A 20,598-nucleotide genomic window follows, 5' to 3' on the forward strand; every position below is an offset into this window, starting at 1 on the left:
GTCCAATAACTTCCTGCTTGATTTCATCTAAAATAAGTCAATTATTTTGGTATGTTTTACTGATTTAAAAAGCCAGTGTTTTTCCTCTATGTAAAACACAAGTTACAGATACACTTTGCATTTGTACATATGAAGCACCAAAACCCAAAGCACTTCAAGATGTGGTCCCATTATTGACCTCCTATGATCCACACAGACCAACAAGAAGGAGTTAGAAGGAAAACTAAAACAATATATTGATATAGGTTTTGAATTTAATACATTTCTTTACCAAGCAGGAACTGAGCAGTAATACCATGGGATGAAAAAAAGCTAATTGTCTGAGATGATGCTACGTACCTGAAGATCTTATATAGCATTATAGTCATTATCTCCTGGAAACTAAGGGAGCAGTAGTAATAAGAGTTAGTCATAAAAACTGCAACCTAGTTTCCTGTTAAATATATAATCATGCTGCAACAAAAACACATTTAAATAACCATTCCTTAAAAAGCATGCCTGAATTTTTTCTGCTGTAGTCAGGAAGCTAAATCAGGCTCGCATTTATTCACATACCAGGCACACTGTGCCATTTTACTTTTAAAGCTGAGGAAGGTGAATGAAGAAAGTTTCCACTGGAAAGAAAGTTTATTTCCCATTCAATTGGCATTTGTTTGTTGCCTTTTGTTTCTTCCTTTGTAAAGTTGATTTCTTCCTTGATGTTATGAAGAAGAAAAGTTTTAGCCTTTCTTACACTAACTCTGCAGTGAAAAAGAGAGAAGACAGATGAAACAACAGGGATGAAACTAAGACTCCTGGCTAGCAGAGACACTGCAGCAGCCACGGGACTTGGTGGGTTCTGGTAGTAGCTGGCTGCGCTTTTGTGGGGAAACCCCAGTATGAAAAATTTATTAGGTGTCATTTTTGCAAGATAAACTGAAGTAAAGCCATCCAACTATCACACAGTTTAGAACTAAAGAAACCTAGGTTAAAGCTGGCTTGCAATCATGCTGAAGAACCTCTGGGGCAAGTAAGAAGACATTGTGTTTTCCTGAAGTACAGCTGGCCTCACCAGAGGCGTAAGACCTGATCAACAGCATCTTCTACCTCATAGAAATCTCTGATGAACACAAAGGTGGACAGTAACAACTTGAGTTTGGGACATTTCTCTATACCGTGTTACCATTCAGAGAACTTTTTCTTCAACCCTTTTATTGAGTAGCACTTAAAATAGACTACCTACATAAATATCACTGCTTTCATTCATCCAAATAGGAATGAAGCACATAAGAAAAAGTTCTCATAGTGGTTTATGTCTACAATCACTGATGCCAAAAGATATATACATACATATATACCTCACTCTTTTCAGTGAGTTTTTGTTATCACCAAGACTATTAAAATGGAGCTTTCCACATGAGCAGTAGCTCAGTGAAATATCACTGCCATTTCAAATGCTTTCTGTATAATATCAAATACTGCCAAGATACTTAATCAGATTGATTATCTGAGGCTGAAACAAACAACTTGCAGCACTGACAGGCAAAAACATTATGCTAGACATGAGGAAGGATAAATGAAGGCCTGCAGTGCCCCACTGCCAGAGAACACTGTAGATTTTCTTACTGCCTCTACCTTGAAAATCAATGGAGACTTATAAAAAAGAATGGATGTTAAGATATGGCATTATGGCTAGCCCATAGATGAAAAAATAAGACTACAACTATCAGTAATTACTTTAGTACAATGAAAGGATCTGTAATCTGCATATTCAACTAAATTTCTCTACGTAAGGCTTTTCACACTTTAAAGGAGTTTTAAATTTTAATTACTCATGTATCTCAGGATTATACTAATATTGTACATTACTTCTATCAATACATTTTTAATATATGTCTTGATACAATGTATCTAATGATTTTTAATATAAAAGACTGAAGCCTCACAGTTTCTCTGCATCAAGAAGTGTTTCAATCTCCAGCTGACAAGCAGAAAGAGTAAGGCACATGGAAATCCAGGCTGACAAACACGCCAACACCTCTGCACTTGACCGACTTTGTGCCCTCAGTCATCCATAATTTTGCTCTCCCACAATGATTTTCCAATGCCAAGTCAGGGTTGTCAACAGGTTAAGTTCATTCTTTCACTAACAGTGAAAGAAGTCATCTACTTGACCATGTATTTTCTTGCAACCTGTAGAAAAGCAGTTTCTTTGGGGCAGTGGAAGGAAACAGCAAACACACACACTACCCCACAAATACATATAGAATCATAACGTTTTGTCTCTGTCACGATCACGAGTTTCATTTCCTTTGGAAACCAGACTGAAAACAAGGAGGGTAGAGAAGATGCATAAATACATAGCTATAGGATTTATTCTCACACCATTTTATCTCTCCTACTCTCTTCTCTGTAATTTTTGGTCAGCCTTCCCTGTTTCACTGTACCGACCATCAAAGAGAAGCTCGGGAAACATTTTGGCATCCATGTAATTCTTGTAAAAACACCAGGAAGTATAATCCTCTCAAAACAAGGATCCTCGGGAACTAGGGAAGCAGTATTTTGGCTTTTTACCAACATTTTACAGCAAAGGTAATTAGTAAGTTACATACCATTGTAAGCACACCAGCACAAATCCAGCTTTCCTCACCGCTTGCTCTCTTCTAATGATGCCAAGATCGTGACAGGCTTACTTAGCATGGTTATTGTTTCCAATTTCAAACCCTTACACTTAATTAAGTTTCAGATCTAGATGATCTATCTTAAACAGCCAAACAAACCAAAAATACTCCAAACCCCATTACTTCACCCTTTTTTCCCCCCTTCACTATAGCAACAACGCATGAGAAACACTTCAGGAGGATTTTGCTTGTGTTGAATGGCTAAGATTTGGTTAAGTGCATGTGATAAGCTACTTTTGAAATAAATTACACAGAATAACATACATATCAGTAACGGAAAGTACCTAGATCCTAGTCAGTCTTTTCATATCAAGAGAGAATTACATATATCAGGAGCAAAAGCCTGTGGCAGAAGTCATACAAAAAAATAAAAGATGACTAATCAGTTGTTTAATGCATCCACCACCTGACAAACTGGAAGATCTGCCTCTCTCTCCTGCACAAAAACCTATTGCCTTTTTGTATTAAGAAGTATCTGATGTTTGCAACTGCTTTTAAAGTTTTATATAATACATCATAACACATGTCTGTCCCTCCCTCCCCCATGGAATTCCAAGATTTCCATTCAAATGCAGAAAGAAGAGCTGAAAAGATTGGGACAGTGATCAGCATCTCAATACTCCTTTCAAAAACCAACAGGAAATGATAACTATTGAAAAATTCCAAATATTATTAATACAGGAAAATATGTCCAGCTTTGACAACCAACTCAGTCACGGAATAAACACTTCCATCTTCAGTAGCCGCTAAAACAAACACTCTTTTACAGGCTTTGACAGAGAACAGAATTCATTTCCCCTTTACAGCTGTGCTGCTTCAAAGTCAGTTAAACATCAATGTGACAGCCTTACTTGTGAGAGCTCAGACATTTACTATAATATCCTAGCCGGACATGAGCAGAAAGCAGAGACTGTGAAGGCAAAGAAGCAGGGCGGGGAGAGAGGGAAATCAAGACTGTTTTTCTTAAACACCTTATGAAGTGTTCACCTTAGTTGTTGCCAGAGAGTTATTTTTTTCTTGTTCATTTATTCTGTCAAGACCCTGCTAACACAAACTGCACAGGTCTGAAGGCGAAAAGTTCACTAGGATAGAGCTTGACTGCCCAGATACTGCATGGTTACCAACTTCTCACTCTGCAATACAGTATGATTCAACCAATGAAACTCAGTTGACTGAACTATTATTGATGTTTACAAATTAAACTTTTTTTTGCAGCTAGCCATCACCCTATGATTTTCTTATTAATATCTAGAAGACACACAGCTAAAGTCCTTACCCTAATTTCTGCAAAGAACCTTCCTGTACAATCTCTACCTCAAGACCATTGTGAAGCTAAACATATCTTAATTTCACACACAGTAACAAGCACAGTAGTAAGTACTTAACAGTAAGCAGGAAGGAATATTGGCCAGATGTCAAGCTGACCCTAACAATGTGTACAGGCCACTAAATTGAGTATCTTGAACAAAAAATAGTCACCAGATAACTGCAGGAGCCATTTGCAAAAAGCGGTCAAGAGTATTTCCTGACATTCTGTAGAAAGCTGGCTGCTCATCTGATGATGGCTCTGCTTACTTCCAGATGTTTAATTGCATTAAAGAAAACTAAAAATACAGCAATCCATGCTTTTACTACTGGTTTCCCATGAAAGCAATTGTTGCTGCTGTTGGGGAAGATGACATGATCACAAAGATATCTTATGAATTACCTACCCAAACTGTTAATGGAAGATTTGCTGAGTGCCACGTTCTTTCATGGCAAATGATCCCTCAAAATCACAACTGAGAAAAAATTCCCGACAATACTGAAGAAGTTTTCCACTAGGACTTCGAAAATATTTATTGCTTCTCTATGCATGCAAAAACCAAAAACCAAAACCAAGAAACACCACCAAAAAAAAAACCAACCAAACAAAAAAACAACCCAAAAGCAAAAAAAAAAACCAAACATAACAAACAAACAAAAAAGAATCTGTATCTCTTCCTTTATTCTTAGTGGTATCTTGTACATAAATGCAGAAAAGAAAATATATTTGGAATACAGCCCAAACCAACAATCTACTATAAATATATATATATAAAACAGTAGCTATAAAAAAAAAAAAAAAGATACTGCCCCATGAAACAGCCTGCATAAATTAAGTTTTTAAGTGCTACCCTTATTTTATTTGAACCCCAGTTTTGGGCAGGCCAAGTTAAAATTCTAGAGAAAGCCTGATGATTTCTGGCCATATCATTTGGCAACACAGGTAAGTTTACATTCAGGAAATCTCCAGATCCTGGGTAGTTAAGAGTTTGAGCTACCTTTAACCTACTGAAGGGTCACCTCAGGGTTAAGGAAAAGACAAATCAAGATGCACTTCACCTACCAATAATAAAATCACTCTTCTTCACACCTGATAGCAGCCATGATATAAAGATTTCTCTTGCACAGTAACATTATGTACCTAAGGTTTCTCTCTGGAAGTTGCCTGTGTGAACTCCCATACCCCATACTCCCCCAACTACTGCAGCTGGAGTCAGAAAAGACACTTCATTTTATATTCCCCCTCTAGGAAAAAGAAGAGAAGCAATCAAGCATTCCCTATGAAAGCTTTTTTACCTCCACATCCTCTTTCCAAATAGCTCAAACAAATGACCTTCAGGGAATGCTACAGAAGCTACCCAGTTGGACCCAGGGGATGAGCTGGCCTACAACTCTGCCAACATGGGGAGATGGTGTGTTTAGTTTAAGTGTTTACTTGCTAAAATCTTAGTGTTTAGTTTGTTTACTTGTTAAAATCTTACTGTTTGGAGGATTGAGGAGGTTTGTTTGGTGCTATGCTGCTGTACTCTCCCTTACTCCAGCACTACTATTTTTAGTAACCAGCAAACGGGTAGCTGTAGGACCTCTCCTATCACCAGAAAGCTATCCAGCTTGAAGTGGCAAAGCAGCCTAACTCATGCATGCTAGTAATTCTTCAGATAGAGGCTTGCGAGCCCAGCCCCACTTGCTCCTGCTGCAACCAGCACTTTGTTATATGCACTTTAATGCAGTAGGCAGAAGGGCTTTTTTGCCTTTGTAAGCAAACCTCTGATGGAAATCTTGTAAAATAAATCTGAATATTTTCTCTCTTTATAATCCTTATTGCACCATGTTATTTACATCTCTGTCAGCTCCTAGGAAGCACAGGAAAACTTCCATATCCTAAAAAATTTCCCTCCCCCACACGTGTGCAAAACTGGTGATTATGTTGTTTTACCCAGTATTTGTCCCAAAATCACAAGCCCTCAGACCTGGTCAAGATTTGCATTTCCATAGCTATTACCAGTTTCAAAACCATGACACAACATAGTGATATGCAAAAATTAAAAACTGATTAAAAATCGATACACATGGAACTATAAAAGAATCAACATATTTGTGTTCTTAAAGAAAAAAAATTCTCAGAAGCAACAGTAGGTCAATTCTGTTAAATATGCAATTCAAACGATGTACAACCACAGTTATTCAAATCAGAAACCTTGGGTGAAATACATGCACGTGGTACGTGACACACTGGCAGTGGAAAGTTCTGCAGGACAGGCTACACTCAGAGCAGCGCTGGAGCTGGGCCCATGGCTCATTTCAAAACTGATGTCAAAAAGTCTTGTGAGATTTCTCAGCATATGCAGTGCACACTGCACAGCTTGTCTTCATTCAGTACTCCTGGAGAGACACTAAGTGCCATTAAAATGATGTATTATTCTAAGCTTTTCATTGCATGAATTTATACCCTATGACATCATAAACTATAGATATTTAAAAATTCAATTTAATTTGTAAGATAGAGAAATATGTAATCTGCTAAAATATGCCTGGGTATGTTATATGGCTTTTAAAGGTGAAAAAATTATAACAGCAATATGCACAGAATATCCAACATAAAATAGAGTGAAAGTAACATGTCGGAGTGAATTCATTATTAACTGAAATCCTGCCTTTACACCACCACCCCCTCTTCAAGTTAATTAGTAACTGCCAAATACTCTCTTTATGTATGACACAGCATAAAATATTTCAGTGTTTGTATTTCAATACTTGGGAAATTAATTTTAAAGGTATTGGCAGGATAAACTTTACGTGCATAAACTTGCAAAATATTCAAGCTGCTGTTTTGTCTACTTACAAAAAGCAGAACTTCTCCCTTTGGTTCCACAGTCACATGAATGTCATTCAATAATCTATTATGAAAAAAATGGCCGTGGTTTAACCAGGGCAAAAATAAAGATTCTTCTTGCTGGGGCATAAAATATTTATGCAAATAAAATAAGCACAAAAGAGAAACTTCTCCTTGCATAAGTAACACTGAAGACAAGACACTAAAACCTTAACCCCATTCCCCCCCCCCCCATTAAAGGAGATGTTTTCCCCTTATCCCTGTATTATATTAATCTCCAATTGTACAATGATGGTAAATAAAAGGATGGAAAAAAAACACGCAACTTTTAACCTCAAGGCAGATCCTAAAAATAAGCCCCATTCATATGATCTCTTAGTCATCAGGTGACAATCCTAATTTAAAACAACAAATTCTCCATTATAAGGTGATAGCTAGCACCTCTAGTAATTTAAAGACATCCCATTTTCCTTGAGGTTAACCAGACAGCAAATCAAATAATCCCACAGAGGATTCAGAGCAGGCTTGACCCATTACTGAAGTGTTAAATTAGAATTTCAAAGAGTAACTCCATAGTCACCCTTCACGGAGATAATTTTTAATTCTTCCTCTGTGAAATGTGAAGTTAAGTCAATACTCAATGTTTTATCTCTTAATAAAAGCAGACAAAAATACCGCTAACTGGAAACAATCTAGGTTTATTCTTGTTTAATCAAATAGCAAAAAGGCCATTTCTCCAAGTTTAACAGGCGACTTCTCTCTGGCATTTTCTACAGTTTCAGTATTAATTCACAACTCTGATAAAAGCAGCCATTTTGTTTACATTTGATGAAGTTAAATACATAAGTATGTTTTTATTTATTTTCCCTACACAATCCACAAACACTAGTGAATCTAAATTCTGCACATGGAGAAAGTAACATGGGTTGACCCCATTTTACAGCTAAGAAAGTGAGGGACACACAGCTCAGGTGACTCGTTTAGTACACCTCTGGTAAACCTGGCACTGAAGAATAAGATCCTGATGCTCTAGCAGAAGGACTAGCTCCATCCATGTCATTACCCATGTAAGATTATTCCTGCAGGTATAATTATAGGGAAATTCCTATCACATGCTGGGGCAAACACTGACAGCCCCCAAATTCTACAAATGCTTCCTGCCACAGCTAAATTATCTGTTGATTAAACAAAAGTTGTCCAATATGTTTGATTTTCATAGCTGAACCTCAGCCAGCCTGAATAAATTGTTTCAACTGCCTGTTCCACTTCAGAACAGCAGAAGCTTGGCACAATAAGTGCCATAGAGCCCATCACTGGCATGGCATAAGAGTGACTAATATTACCCAGTACCGCTAGCAAAGCAAAGGGACAGAACTAAAAACCAACAATACAATCAGTACAAACTACAACACAGAAATAAACATATACACAGAGAAAAAAAAACTACACATTTTAAACTATTAAAATATTAAATAAAAAATTATGTTGTTGCAACATAAATTATGTTGTATGCACCCCCACAGAAAACCACATTATATTAATTTATTCAGCTCCTCATGACATTGCCTGTGTAAGAGAATACCAGTTCCTTTTTACTGACTTCCTTCCCTGCTAGTGATAAGCAAAATGAGTTAAAAACCAGTAAAACAGTGTTGCCTTTACATTCAACTAATGCCAGCAAGAAATATTTTTAACTAGCAGAAAAAGGGTTGACCCAATATTGGATTTTACATTTTCATCTTTCTTGTATTGCTAGTTAGCTCAACCTTTCAGCAAGAAACTCTCCTATCTCCCTTCTCAGAATCTTGTCTCTCTAAAAAAGTCCCTCCTCCCCTGAGGAAATACTAAGGGCAGGCTCACAGTCTTCCTTTCTCAGCTTCTGCAACACAACTTGAGTAAAAATGATTTACACAAGTGTAACAGAACAGAGTACAGCTCATTATGAAAAAGTTACTGCTGTGCTCATACAAAGTATTTCCACACAATCAGAACAGTAAGAACAGTCCCCAGATCATGTCAACAGCAAGAATTCATGGCATATGGCCTTTCTCACCCTAGCAGAAAATACCCACTAGTGGGTTTAAATTTTTAAAGGTTTATTTCTACCTTTGCCAGACATGTTAGATACAGTTCACATTTTTACTTCTCATTTGCTCTGAGAGCTAATATGCCTCGATTTGATCTTCTCAGGGTCTTCAGAATTCATCAGTTTTAAATGGTAAAATACTTCACACTGACCTTATCAAAGGATTTTGGGAAAAAGATGGCATATACAGTGGCAACCATGTGAAACTTTAATCTGTATTGTATCTCTGTAGTCAAATGTACCCATTTAATTATGGACAATGATACCTCTGATACAAGGAACAGAGCTGTGCCTATAATGGATTTTTCATTTCAGCCACTGAACAGGAAAAAAAACAGCATACATACTTTAAACTGTTTCAAGTTGTGCAAATACTCAATTCACCAGGAAAAATGCCCTTGTTTCAGATAGCTCACTTCACGTCAAAGTAGGGTAAGCCATCTCAAAGCATTAAGAGCATTCACTAGGGGATTTAATTGCTAAAAATATCTGTGAATGTATACCTTAGCTTTCTTTGCAGTCTGAGAAGACAAACCTATGTATAGGTAGCAGACAAAAAAAATATATCTTAAAAGTGGGCAAGTGAATAACTACTGTCCCTTACTGTAGGGGACACACAACAGATAGGGCGATCACAGCGGTGTGTGGCAATCTGCCCTCCTGTAAAATGGGCATACCCCCATTTCCATATGCTGGTGCCCATGTAGGTATAGGAAAGGGCTCCCCAGCCCCTGCAGTCATCCCAGGTGAAGTAGGTGACTTTGGGAGCCGCTCTCCACTGTAGCAACTGCCCAGTGAGAGCCCTCACCTTGCACACTTGCAGCTACCCTCTATGAGCAGTACCCAATAGCCAGGCCATTTCCCTATGGTTATTGAGTGTTTCTGTGAATCTAGCCTCAAAATCCAAAACTTTTAAATTCAGAATTTCATAAGCAAGCTATTATAGCATTTCTAATTAGTAGGGAATTTCCCCCCCTTCCTCAACAAAGCTCCTTAAGAAATTCAAGCCATTCAACTCATTCATAGCTTCAAGCTAACCGAAAGTACATTTTCAGGATGTAATTCCCCCTCAAAACAAAAACACACAAATACGTCCAACTCATAAGAGTCTCACAACCATGGATCAAACTGTCCTGACCCAAAACATCCCCCCTCCTACATATGCTGCCTGGGGGCTGACTGATGGCAAAGGTGGAGGAGAATGGACTATCCCAAAGCTTTATCAGATTGTATCAGAAGACCACAACACACAAAACACCTCTCCTGGAAGCTGGGGGTGGAAGGAAATAGCTCAGAAATTGAGTGATGAAGCAAATAAGAGGAAGACGAAGTAGGAGGCAACTTTGATAACTGTTACTGGAACCAAGCTCAGCAGCAGCAAGCTGTTACTTTTTTTGTTTTTTCCCTCTCTTTCATTTAAGAAGTGCCCACAGTACCTAAAGCAGGACCAAAGCACCATATGGATGGTTCCATGCCAACATTTAGAAATAAACACATACTATTGTGTTCCAGATGTGCTATACACACAATATATTTGACTAACCAACAAAAGTAGAAAATTAAAAGAACAAATCCATTTCACTGTTTAGGTTGTGGCACAAAGCCTGTGCTGTACAGTAGTGGCAGTAGTGTGTTCAGGGTGTGACAGTGGTAGAATAGCATTTCATATAAAATGGCCCAATTTGAGGTAATTTGAGGGTTTTTTGCTTCTGTACATTTGTCTTGAGTATGTTTTAAGTCTGGAACCATAGTGCTATACAACAGAGTCACAGGTATTGTTTCCTTAAATATTTCAGCATTGATTAACAGCTTAGAACTTGGACAATGACGGAGAGCGAGCTCATGAGGAAGGGAAGACTAAAATCACGACGGGACAAGGAATATTCTAAACATCAGTAGTCACACATCAAGCTTCATATATCATCAGCTGTACATAAACCCTATGCCACTGCAGGATACATTCTGGAACTTATATACTGTAACTCCAGACAGAAGAAGTTTTACATGAGTCTGTTCAGCAGGACTGAGCAATAAAAACACAGTTAACCAGGACCTGTGAAGAGAAGCCAAGCAAAAAACCACAACTGAAAACTGAAAGGCCATAAAAATTAACCCAAGTGAAATTTCATATGTGTTGCCATCTACTTTTAGAGAAATGTAGATGTTTTTATCCCATTCTAAAATACTACTGAACTGTGGCATCAGACAGTAATTTCAAGCTTAATCCCGGAAGAAATGGAAGAGACATCTCGCTTTTATAGCGGTAAAACAGGTTCCTAGAGATCGAAGGACGAAGGAATCTAATGTAAAAAGGGATCTTCAATTCCATGTTACTTGCAAGGATGATGATTCAAAGTTTAAGTGAGAATATCCAAACATAAGGAAAACATGCTAAAAAAATATGAATGGAAATATTTTAACTCCCTCTGACACAACTCGTGTTTTCCCTCAAGGATAAACTGACTTGCAATGCCTACTATAAGGCTAATTCTTTTCTCAGTTCTAATTTCAGATATCCCTAGATAGCCTACTGTTGTCATTTGAAATATAGAGTTTGGTGTATGCAGAATGCTGTAGTTTATTGAACTGGGATTGCTGAAGGAACAAAAGTACTGATAATGAAAAAAGGGAAGAGCCTAGACCATAAAACCAGGGATGCTGGAACAGGAGAAGAGAGCATATTCTTAATTTGTCACGGCCAGAGTTGTAAATAGTTTTACCAACACATTTACACACTGTCAGATACTGTGTATGTAGTAGGAGTGTCAGAACCCTTTTTTGCTTGTGGCGAGATGACTAGAAAGGACTTTGTGAAATATTTTGAATAGTTAAAGCTCACCAATATTTCTAAATCATTTTAAAACTTTCATGACTTATCCAAGAGCTTTCATGCAAATTTTTCAACATCCAAAGTTTGTTTTAAAAAGAAAACCTGTAGTTTCTTCCCAGCCCAGTTAATATAAAGGTAAATTAATCAGATGGAAACACACTGTGCCAAACTTTATACTAATCAGCTGCAAATTCACTTATTATTCTCGTCACATAAGTCTTCTGAGCCTAACATCCCAGCATTGTGACATTATAAAAATTCACCCACTTTAATGTACAGAAATATCCATGAACTTCAAATTATTGTACTATAATACTGTCAAATAAACAGACTATGGGAATTTGATTTCCAGAAAGCCAAGGCTAAATTTACTGGCCTTAATCTGAAATACCAGTGTCATTTTCAAGCCCTGTATTTAATTAATACTATTTACTGTCAAGAGCCAAGCTGGGTAAATATTTCACTCTTCCCAATTCAGAGGCTAAAGGCAGGCCCAGAGGAAAATCTGCCCAAGTAAATGCATCTCATCTTCTTTGATGATGCAAGTGCTCAGTTGTCCTGTTCTTGACCTCTCTAGAATTCCCAGGTTCCAATACTGATGGTACAATGTCATCAATCTATATTTAAAATATATATTGATTTTCCGTTAACGATAATGACAGCTATTTCTCTGCAAATGCCTATATACTATACCTTTGATCATATAAAAAAAGGTTCCTATCAAGGTAAGAAATGAAAAAATCTTAGGAAAGCCCATTACTAAGTCAAAAGCAATATTTAAGAAGTGAATAAAATCAAGTTAGCAATCTCATTTCCTAAATATTTTTTATCTCACTGAAACCAAAATGTTAAAAATAATCTTCCAGAATATAGCTACATACAAAAGGCAAGCTTCAATCAATTGAACGACAGTGTTTTCACCAGTTCTGGATACACATGAAGTTTGGTTCCACCAATTTAGTCAAAAAGTTCACTGACAGAGCTCTCCATTTAAATCAATTCACAGTAATTAATGAGCTTTACATATTTAAGAACAGTTTACTCTACATTTATAATGAAATTGAACATCCTGGCCTCAAAACTAAAGTACTTTAAAACTGCTTTCATTATTAGTAAATCTAGTTCTGCTAGCTGCAAGCATGATGAGGTTTCTCTTTACAATACTCTTAATTTTCATCAATTTTTAAGTAAGTGCAACTTATTACCTTTGTGTAAATTTCAGCTTTTCTCACAAATATAAATCAAAGATTTACATAAGCTCCCTTTTCCAATTTTGGACACACACACATGAAAGAAAAAAAAAATTAAATACAAAAAAAAACAAACCACCAACTGTGGGGTGCGATTTTATAAATCTTAATAGATGCTCATTTCTCAATACTTCTGTTCTCATTGAACCACCCACACAGAACTTCACTCTCAGATTAAGAGTATCATTTTAACACTGATTGCATTAAATTCACTGTAATCAAGCATCCACTTTTACAGGCATCTTTATAGGCAATTCATGTTAACTGGCGTCGCTACTGGAGTGACTGAAAACAGAAAAATCTCATCATATTTCATGCAAAACAACTCCCCAGTTTCAAGGTCTAGGAATGGGAACACATTCCCTTTATTTATTACAAACCACTTCAACATAAATATCTCTCTCAGATGCCTCTGCAAATGAGATGACCTGATTCAGTAAAGATTATCCATACCTGTGATCAATTCCTGCATTTTATTTCAGGTATTTCAGAAACACAGCTCCTGTGGGAATTAAGGTCTCTGAAGTGACTCTCCAGAAATCTAGATTGGCACCATCCCAGTTTGGCTTTGCATGCTGATAGAAGTGAGCTCTCTCTTATTCAGGTTTGATATTTGGAACCTACCATAGGTCCCTCGCTTGCATCCTTAAGCTAATACTGAAGGCTCTTAAAACTCATTTCAGTAAGGCACTCTATTTTCAGTACTGCACTTTATTTTCTGACAGCATTCTTTTTACACACAGATGTATGAGGAGGACACAGTCAAAAAAGAGACATCTGTCAGAATTTTCTTTATCTACTACTGCTGTAAACAACAATAAGGAGCACTATAACTCAGAACAAAGAGACACACAAATATTTTCTATCTATCATACTTGACACTAACTACAACACAAACGCCAATGAAATCACTACAAAGTTAGATTGAAACAGACTCTCCAGATCGAGAGTGACAGAAAACTGAGATTTCTCTAATCTATGCTGCTTTTTTTGCTGCACCGTGTTCCTTACAAAGCAAGCCATTTCATGAAAAAAGAAAAGGAGAAAGGAAGCGGGGTAATGTTTTCTGACTGAAAACTTCAGACTAGGAACTAAAATTAGTATTGTTAACTGTTTGGGGGTTTGTTTTGTTTTAAGTCTAAACTTCTCACCATCCTAATTGCATGGCTTTTTGGTAGCATACAGCAGCTACTTCCCACCATGTCAACTAATAACATTCCAAGGGAGCAGCCACAAATTCTGTCATTTCTATTATTTCTTATCAGTTCATACACACATATTCTAAAGACATTTAACCAGTCCAAGATTCACACTCTTATCTGTTACACCATATAAAAATAGATCCAGTTAAGTATTAGGAGTGATTTCACTCTCCAAAGAACTCCATACAGTAGACAGAATGAACACACACAAGTTCAGTCACAGTGATGGTACAGTCTCACAAGACAAACACAACATCTTTTATTCCACAAGCAGCTTCAGTCAAAAGTCAAGGCCCAGATTTCTTAAATAAAACTCCAACTGATATAGCCTTCAGACAGAAGTATAATTTCAGATGGGTGTACTGGTCAAAATATCTGATAACACATCTGATCTTGTGATGGAGGTGAACATCTGAGTATCTCCTCATACTCAACAAGACTGACATCCTGTACTGTACATTCTGAAACCAATGGAAGAATTTCAAATGACTCAAAGGAACCAATATTTTAAACTATTCCTTGTCTTAGGCAACCTGCTTTTCCTGAACTAGCACATGAACACATGGTTAACTACCCACTTCACAGCAAAAGGCTATTTCAAGTGGAGAACTACCTCTCTACGTCACCCTTGTCTTTCATGGGTTCCATTTTTTACAGTGGTTTCTTCCTTACTGTCATCACCAAAGACTTTATATATAAATATTCATCTATTTGTTCTTATTAAAGGTTCTGAACTTACCAAAACAGCAACTATGTTTTTTAGACAGTAGCTATAGAGGCAGTGCATTACTTTTTGGCACAGTTACAATGAAATTTATAATTTTGGTGCAGAATGTGGCAAGACTAAGGAAAAGAAAGGGCTTTTTTACCCCCTTTTTACCCCCACATAGATACATGTATTAATTAGGAAAAAAAAAGCAACTATATGCAAATTGCATTTTATTTGAATATTTACCAATTCAATCTTTACCTAATGCATTTCTTTTTTTTTAATGAAAAATTACAATTGAGAGTTGAAAACAAGCATGCTATCACCTTGTCAACAAGATTTCCTGTTCTCTTCGGAGGATATTGGCAGTTACATTTGTGTCTGTGTGTATTACAGATACCTAGCTCATTCTGAGTCCTATTTACTAGAATAATTAAAAAAGAAAAAAGCAGATTCCTCCTATTTCCTTTTTTTTTTTTTTTAAGTAATTTGCTTCAATGATCTCAAAACCAGCTTATTATGGAGAAGACCTGCACACTCACATTATGATCATTATGCAGCCCAGATAAGCAGTGTAAATAAATAATAAGTACTATAGTGTAAGTAATAAGTGTAAATAAGTAATAACATCTATGTGGGTGAGCATTTTCAAGTTAATATAATACATAAACAAACTATTAACCAGCATTATAAACTCCATTGAATGCAATGAACTACGAACAGCCAAGGGAAAAGGCAGAAAAGCACTGGAAAGCTTCCTAATCTGTTCTCATGCACTGATGCTAGAAAAATCAGTAAGTTTAAAGAAAAGCACTGTTAGCTTGCAAAAACTTCTCAACATAATGAACAAAAGAGGAAATGATACTTCATGTGGACATACATAATTTTTCCCATAAGCGGTTGGCATTTTGTAAACAGTTATACCCCAAATAACTAAAAACCTTTTCAGCAGGCTCATTTCCCACCTCTATATTTAGCATGCAAGCCTCAAAAATACATATTTCTGACCTTAATAAGTCACTCTGTGTTAAAAGACAACATTTATTCATGAAACGCTGAAAAGGTTCTCACATAAAACCTCAAATGCCTATTTGTAAAAACTTTATACCAAGTGAGTATGATGATATATTAAACATACCTAAAATAAGACCATGGCATTTATAGTCTACTTTCTTTCACAGCACTAACAAACTACTATTAGTCTGCATTTAAATCCGCAGGGGTCCCTTTTCCTAATTCTCAGTGGTATTATCCCTTCTTGTGAGCAGAGTTAAACAGGCACAGCACTGCCTGATGGAGTCATCAGACAGTAATTCTTGAGCAACAAGCAGTTTAAGTCATCAGTGTCATTATACTGATTTCAACCCTCAATTTAAGTAATTTATTAGTGCAGATAGTTGGATGGAAAAGCTTGTATTATTTCATACTCAACCTTTGCCGTAAGACAGACCATAATCAGCACCTTTGAAAAATGTCAATTCCTTAGTTACAGTATAAAATATCAAACAAACTTAAGGTGAAAGAACATCGCATGTTGATCCCTTCAGCCCTTCTCAGCAGAAAGTCCCATTCCTGGTTTTGGCACTAAGCCAAGGTCCCTGCTTCCATAACCAGTCTGGGCATTATTTTTTAAAATCTCTAAAATGCTGATATTTCGACTCACTATATAGTATCATAAATTACTTAAAACCAAGGCTTGCTCTGCCTTGGTACCCACACAATCAATTGAAGACATCCCTCAGCAAATTTCCCAATGAAGAAGACAAAACTGTAACACAAACCAATTAAACACAATAGGATACAGACAACTCACCAAGACTCAGCAAGGCAGGCAATGAATTCTAGGGGCTGTGCATGCGGGGGGCCTCACTGCTCAGATACATCTCAAGCATGCTAGGAACAAAATTGGTAGAAATATATTAGTCATTTTTTTAAGGAAGACACAGAAAAACAAAAATACAAGACTTAGCACATGGCACTTTTAAGCATAACACAAGGAGGGAAACAAACTCTGCAGAGAATTATCTGCTTTTCCAGACATAACTGCAACCCCCTTCCAGTTGCACAATCACTCCAGGCACACAACTTCCTCTCTACCTGCTGCCTGCTGCAAATTCACAGTGATAGCAACTAAGATGTTTACATTAACTTACACAGTACGCAGCCTGTATTTTCACAAAAGAATCTGTGGGAACTCTCTGTAAAAGCAGCTGGTTCCTTTTTTTGGCTGACTGCTTGGCTGGTTGACTTTATAGCACATCAGTTTCAAATCTCTAAAAAGGAGAAACGGGTGTTCTTATAAAATGTCTTTCAACCATTATTAAAAGTTGTACATACAGAAGCATGTTTCTTCTCTGAATCTGCACTTAACAACACTCCTGACCCAAGTGACAAGTATCAGAGGACAAATAAACAGAAAGCTTTTCATTAGTATAGAGCTGAAGAGTCCAGTAGAGCAGAACACATACTCTGCACAGGAATACAAATTTCTTCAGAAAGAGGAGCCTGCCATTACCCACGTAAATATTACACCTGCATTTTTGTTTGCAGGTAAAACAATATTTTATGTCAAATGTATCCAAACAATATACTAAAGAGTTTTCTACCTTCTTATTCTGACAAGCAAAAAGGCAGATCATAAAGAAAATGGAAGATACACTATAAAAGTTATCAACAGGAAAAAAAAGTACATTGATTATGCCTCAAAAGAAGTGGAATTTAGAAACAACTTCATTCTTTCTGTCATCTCTGCCATCTCACAGAAACCTTCTTCAAACAAACTCTGCTTAAGTTCTTTCAGTCACAGGCAGGTTACCAGTATAGTACCAGGCTATTCAGAGGTGCCACTAACAAAGAAATATTCTTATAAATACAGAGCAGATATAACTACATTATTTCCTCAGGAATTCCCAAAAAGCACACAAGCCCTACAGATCATAAACATGGAGTTTCAAGAGGGTCCTCCCTGACAGAAAACATCATCTCATAGAAGAATAAAATTTAAAGTAAACCACTACTAGATCTTCTGATGATTTAGCAAGACTTACAGTGTCTGTCAGACACCTGCAGTTCAGAAACACACCAAAGGGAAACTGCTGCCAGACCAGAAGATGCGAGCTGAAGCCCCAGTCCATACTAGGGAAACCTTTCCCACAGAGGAGCAGTGGTGGTTAAGAGTGCCTGTGGAGAGAGAAGCATTTCCCCTGCTGCATACCAGTGAGAATGACTATTCTATTACAATTTTGTTTCTTGACAACTAGTGTGGCTGCTCACCATTATTTTCCTTCTGCTGATTTTTTTTTTTTGGGGGGGGGGGGGGGGGGACAGGCAGCTCCTGATCTACAGGGCCTCCAGTACTGTGATTCTAAGGGTCTGCACACAAAATAACCTGGCTCCTGACCATTATGCCGCAGCCCACAGAGTGCCATGTGGCAATGATTGAAGTGACAAGTTTTGCTGATTCTCATTTGTTCTATTCATAAGGTTTAATAATAATACTGTCTGAAAACAAAGACCACATATTTTCAGAATAGAAGCACTGCCTTCGGAATACTACTAATGAGATCTTTCTTTCCAAACAAAACTCTTGAATTATACAGCAACTAGTGACAAGCTTATGTACCCAAATAGATGTACAACCCGAGATATTCCAGATGTATTCCTCCAACTGAACTAGACTGTCAAGAGAAAAGTGATGAACATGAAGTGATAGACAATGAAATGATCTATTATTTCTTTGCCTTCTCAAGCCCTTTCTGAAGCTTGAAATAAAGGAAAGCCAACTCTTGTAGCAGCAGGCAATTCTGGTAGCCATGCAAATTCCCACCCACTTCCACAAGAATCAGGAGGTTCTTGGGATGCCTCTCAAAACTTAAAAAAAAAAGCCACTTTTGCATAAATAAAACCATCATTCTACACACTTGCTATTTTCCAGCACCACCATTCAATGCTTCATCACACAAACACCAAAGGAAATTTTTAAATGTCAAATAATAACTAAAAGCAAATTATATAGCTCAGAGTAACAACCATCCTCTAACTTCAGACCACCTTACATCTTTATTTTCCATTCATGCACAGTCATTTCTTTCTTTTCAAGTGCAAAGGGACATCTGTATCCCTGGTACCAAAGATGTGTTCTCTCTTTGTCCCATGAAAACTGTGAGTTTTGAACAAAACACAGTAACAACTTTACAAACTACAGTTTAGCTAAAAGGGAGTGACCAACTACCACTTTCAGACATACTTGGAAGATACTATCATCTACAGTGTGCAAGCTTAGTGACCATATTTTTTCATCTATATGAAGTCTTCGGGTTCCCTTATACTAAGAAAAGGTGCCACAAATAATCTCACCATTACGTAGCTAACACTAGCTTCACACAGAAGTGTAGCAAGAAAGGAGTTTGAGGCCTCATTAAAAATGCAGTATCTTTGTATCAAAGCAACCCATGATTCTTAAGAAAAAAAAAGCTAACCAAGCAAAAGTATGTTTGCACTGCAAATGCAAACACAAATTGGCAAGCAATTTAAAAAGAAAAAAAAAAAGCTTTAAACTGTGTTATTAAAGCTACATTTTATAGCCAGTAAGGTATCGACAGGTCAACTTTTAAGATGAATCATCAAGTATTCTGGACACACTGAAAAAAAAAAATATTATATTTGTAGTTGTAAATTTTATTTTGGAAAAAATAAAAAAAAAGATTTGAAGAAAAGCTTTTCTCCTTGAGAATATAATTTAAATCTGCCAAAATGAATCATGTATTTATCTATACACACTCATCTTCCTCCACTAAGAATCTACTTTAGGAAATTGATAGAACAGGAGGGCAACATTGCTTGAGTCTCTAGAGACCAAGGTACAAATTTGTGTAATGGTAACAAGTGAAATTAGTCGACAATAATCACATTTATTCCTGAGAATAACATAAGGGGTTGGTCAGCAGGTCCTGACATTAACTTTTAAATAGTAAAGAATAAAGACTCAAGAGCTGCCTTGTGAACTCAAAGCATGGTGGAAGAAGTATGAAGAAGAGTTATCTCCACTGTAGACTGAATGATAGCTAACTCTAAACTTGCCCAAGTATTATAACTTATGACCTTGGTATTGGGTTGGTTTATTTTTTAAATTTGATTCCATCACACAGGCATATGATGAATTTGTAAATTCATGAAAACACCTGGAATGAAAGTGTCAGTATATACTATTAGATTTAGATTTATTCATAGACAGACTTTCCTTCATTCTCATAAATGTTTTCTTTCTAAATGCAATTTAGTACCTCCTACATGATCTGCAAGATACAAATAGATGACATACTGCATTGTTTTTAATTTGAGTGATTTTCTTCAAAATCCATGGGGCAAGGCTCATTAGAGATCAATACTGACAGCAATGGAAAACTAAATCTGTTCACACACAGATGAATTACAGCATAGGCAGAGTAAGAGTGAAATTCCATAATAATTCTGACCTAACAAGTAAAATGTTATTTCACTTTCCATGCCCATTCTTCAATCCCAGATTTTTCCACTGAGGCAGCCAATAAAGCAGCCAATTGTGATATGCCCACTATAAATCCTACCAAAGAGCAACAATATGTCTTACATAGCTCACTAAAAAAGCATCAAAATAGCAATTCTTAGTCATCACTACATCAGATATATGGTCTCACTATGTCCAAGTATCCCCACACACAGAAGCTCACTGTGATCCATACTAC

General features: G+C 36.8%; 1 protein-coding gene across 1 annotated transcript in view; it reads right to left on the bottom strand.

Moving 5' to 3' along the window:
- NCOA2 (nuclear receptor coactivator 2) overlaps positions 1-20,598 on the bottom strand; it is a 193,612-nt gene that overhangs the window by 166,940 nt on the left and 6,074 nt on the right. Inside the window, exons 2-3 of the mRNA XM_057426226.1 lie at positions 17,029-17,148; positions 16,689-16,768 (exon numbers count right to left, since the gene is read on the bottom strand). The gene's annotated coding sequence lies outside the window, so the exon portion shown is untranslated. The remainder of the gene's footprint in view (positions 1-16,688; positions 16,769-17,028; positions 17,149-20,598) is intronic.

Source organism: Pezoporus wallicus, unplaced genomic scaffold, assembly GCF_028554395.1.
Source record: "Pezoporus wallicus isolate ANWC-B61680 ecotype Strahan unplaced genomic scaffold, APGP_CSIRO_Pwel_v1 contig_4131, whole genome shotgun sequence".
Taxonomy (NCBI): domain Eukaryota; kingdom Metazoa; phylum Chordata; class Aves; order Psittaciformes; family Psittacidae; genus Pezoporus; species Pezoporus wallicus.